The sequence below is a fragment of the Mesoplodon mirus genome (genome assembly GCF_964341445.2).
Source record: "Mesoplodon mirus genome assembly, contig: HAP1_SCAFFOLD_4126, whole genome shotgun sequence".
Taxonomy (NCBI): Eukaryota; Metazoa; Chordata; class Mammalia; order Artiodactyla; family Ziphiidae; genus Mesoplodon; species Mesoplodon mirus.
Genome location: NW_028293784.1, coordinates 10,826 through 14,827, shown reverse-complemented (window position 1 = coordinate 14,827; position 4,002 = coordinate 10,826). Strand labels below are relative to the sequence as shown.

At 41.1% G+C, this 4,002-nt stretch overlaps 1 long non-coding RNA gene across 1 annotated transcript; it reads right to left on the bottom strand.

Moving 5' to 3' along the window:
- Positions 1–812: 812 nt before the first annotated feature.
- Positions 813–3,551, bottom strand: LOC309798010. Its single transcript, XR_014292902.1, has 3 exons — positions 3,400–3,551; positions 1,471–1,691; positions 813–896 (listed from the first exon to the last, which is right to left on the bottom strand). It is a non-coding gene; the product is annotated as an uncharacterized lncRNA (long non-coding RNA).
- Between the last annotated feature and the right edge of the window lie 451 nt (positions 3,552–4,002).

Here is a 4,002-nt window from a genome sequence, read left to right as displayed (position 1 = left end):
ATCTGGAAAAATATAATTGAATCACTGCTGTACACCTGAAACTAACACAATACTGTAAATCAACTATACTTCAATTAAAAGAAAATTTTTTTTATTAGTAGTGTGTGCCAAAAAAAAAAAAAACATTACTGGGGGAAAATCTGTGAAAACTGATGGAGTCTGAGGATTAGCTGGTAAGAGTGTATTAAAGATAATTTCCTGATTTTGATGACTGACTGGAATCATGAAAGAAAATGTCCTTTTTGCAGGAAATAGACACTTAAGAATTCAGGAGTGATGGGGCATCAGTTGGCATCTTACTCTCAAATAGTTAGAAGATAAATTCTTTGTCCTGTAAAGTTGTGATTATTTTTTTTTTAAGTTGCAACAATGGAATGTTATTCAGCCTTAAAAAAGAATAAGATTCTGACCCATGCTACAACATGATGAATCTTAAAGACATTACACCAAGTGAAATAAGCCAGATACAAAAGGACAAATACTGTATGATTCCACTTATATGAGAGATAAATTCAGAGACAGAAAGTAGCAGGGTAGATGCTATGGGCTGAGGGGAAGGGAAAATAGGGAGTTATCGATTAATGGGCATGGAGTTTCAGTTTAGCATGATGAAAATGGAGACAGATGGTGGTGATGGTTGTACAACAATGTACTTAACACTACTGAACTGTGCACTTAAAATGGTTAAAATGGTAAATTTTATGTTTTGTACATTTTACCACAATTTTTTTTAAAAAGGCAGTGAAACCTCACTGCACTCCCTGTTCCTCCCCACCCCAATTCCCATAGAGGAACAAAATAAAACTTCTCTTACCTCTAAATTATCAGGGCAGTATTTTTGCTCTAAATCCCAAGAGGGCGTTTCACCAAACATCACCATTAGATGATCAATAAACCTAAGGAGATATAACATGTACTTTCTGGGTATCAATAACTCATAATCTGTTTTCCTACATCCCATGCCCTGGACACCAATTCACAGAGATATCAAGAATGTATAAATCAGGAAATGCAGGCTTAATCCATTTTGACAACAGTGCCCAAAATGTGTGTATCACTTGTCCTATTATGACATAGTAATTCTCTTTAAACTCACTCAGGATTAACAACATTCTTATATTCAGCCACATTCTAAGCATTAACCCTATGAAATCACATGTTAAAACGCCAGATATATGTTTTCTTATAAATATACCCTTCAGTTCTATGCAGGTACTACCTCCAATGATTTAATCTCTCACGAGACAAGTACCAGCGCTTGACAAACACTGTACTGTGGTCTGTCACTGCAAAGCTACTTAGTAAAAGGAGAAATCAGCTATGGAATAGAGAGGTTATACCAACCAGACTGTGTAAAACCCTCTAAAACTATTCTCTTTCCTCCTCAACCAAAAATCCACCTGTCCATCCTGCGGAGACAGCAGGGAAGAGCATGCAAGCATAGCAGAGGGCTCCTGGGGAAGGAAGTACCTGGAGTCCTCGTGAAAGGCAGAGATGAAGTCTGACTGGGCATACTCTGGGTACAGAAGGAGCACAGGCCAGCTCAGGCTTCCCCCATCATCTACACTCAGCCTGGCTCCGTAGAGGTTCTCAGAAGTGAGCCTGTTCAGGATGAGCTCACCGAGACCTTCTGAGGCTGAATCTTCTTCATCCTCTCCAACAGCTTCAGACACTAGCTTGATGTTCCTAGCCTGGGTTAAAAAAAGAAAACACACACCTTATGTGTGGAAGGATGCAAACTCATTTCACTAAAACAAGGAAACCATAACACTACGAGCTCCCTGAGAGCCAGCTCTACACATGATTCGTCTTCATTATCCCTGAGACTTGTTTAACTCACCTTTACTGGGCATCTACCACATGCCAGACTCTGTCACAGACATGAGCTAGACATGGTAATAAGTACAACACAAGCTAAGAAGTAAAGCTGTGGAACTGTAGACCGTAAATAATTAATTCAGCCTGGGGGCTGGAGGGGACTGGGGGATGCTAGGCCTTGAACAATGACTTTGAAAAGCAGAAAAGCTGGGGGGCAGGGGAGTGGGAAGGGCATTCTACCCCAAGTAACAGCCAAGGAACAGCATGTGCAAAGGTACAGAAAAGATGCAGAGAGAGGCATGTACAAACATGGCAAACGTTTCCATTTAGCTAGGACATGGGATAATAAAAATAATGCACACATTGACTTAATCTTGACTGTCTCATAGAAATAAGGATAAATCAAAGGTCTGAATAGTAGAGTCACCTCTTACGTATGTTGTGTGGAAGCTCCTAAGGCTAGCACACAAGGGGAAAATGACATGTAATCAAAATTACCTTGATGGTATCTCCTAAATCAGGGGTTGGCAAACTTTCCCTTAAAGGATCGGATAAGAAATATTTTAGGTTTTGCGGGCCAAATGGTCTCTGTTGATATTACTCAACCCTGCCACTGTAGTGTGAAAACAGCCATTGGTAAGACATACACAAACTGGCAGGGCTGTAAGCCACTGGCTGCAGCTTGCTGACCCCTGCTTTAAACCACTAAAATGTAGTATACACAGCTTTGTGTATATTACTCTTGAGATTAATTCTTAAGTACACTGAAGTTTGAGATGCACAGTTAAAGGAGAGAACCAAAATAAGGTCTGTATGCAAATGTCTGGGCATTCCAATATTCTACATTTTAGAAAATGACCAAATCCCTCTGGAGTATTCCCTTCTGTTTAATCTGTTAACCTGTTAACAGATTCCTTGTTGTGCGGAGGGACTAGAGGAGTGCATCTTAGAACCGCGACGTTCTCAAAGTCAACAAGTAATTTAAATAGGCACATAATTTAACTCGGCAAAGAATGAAACCAAGAACCTACCCCACAATCTCATAGCCTGTATTACCTCTCCTGAGTAGCCAAGGCTCAAAGTGACTTGTGAAAGCAAGATTTGGCTCAGACTACATTCATTTAAAATGCAGTAAGGAGAGATAGAATTTTGTGTTGTTATAGTTAGAAGAGCTACATCCTAAAAATTCACTTTCTCAGGATGCAGTATAACACAGGGGCTGAGAGCAAGGACCTGGCTCTGACACATATTAGCTGTGTGAGGTTTCTTCATCTCCCTGAGACTATGTGCTCAGCTAGCAAAAACAGGAGCAAGAAGCCCTACCCCAGAAGGCTACTGTGAAGATTAGATAATGCTTAACCGAAAGCTACTAAATTCAGTATATGTTACCTGAAACCAACACATGCATGCAAGTGAGAGAGCTGATGGAACTCAGAAGGTCTGATTTGTCACACTGCTTCACCAAAAGCAGAAAGAAAATGTACAACTCATTCAGGTAAAGCATTCCCAGAAAGGTTCCCAATAGGCTTCAGGATTAGTGGATTTCACAAGACCAGAAGGGCCTAAAGTTTGAGAACTCACCACGATGGCCTGGAGTAAAGCCTCATTCTGATCCTGCTCCTTCTTTTCTTTCAACTTTGCTTTCCTTATATCCCTCTGTTCAGTTCGCTGAAAATGAAATTCAGATGCATCAGCTCCAGAGAACTTGCCTCCGCTTGTTACCCCAGCCTGATCCTAAATAGCTATCTCTGGTCTCTATTCAACCCAGGCTCCTGTATATGAAGGGATACCAGTGGCTGGATTCAGTTCAATAAACATTTAAGCAGCACATATCTGGGTGCCAGGACCAGTGGCAGCAAAAATGTTAAAATCTACCCAAGGAGCTCATAGTCCACTGAGGGGGACAGACATGTAAAAAGGTCTACGTGTTAGCCTGGTAGTATGAACTGAGTGCTATGAAACACAGAGAAGGGAGTGACTGATTCTGCCCCATCGAGAAGGTGGGTTTAGACAGAAACCAGATGAAAGAGAGAGGGCATTCTTGGTAGAGGGACTGACATCAGGGCCAATGGGGCATTTAAACTTCTCTGTTATGGCTGGGGTTTAGGAAAACACACTGGAAAAACGCAGGCCAAGAACTTATCAGAGCCTCTGCCTTTTGCACAATTACAGTCCATGAGAGAA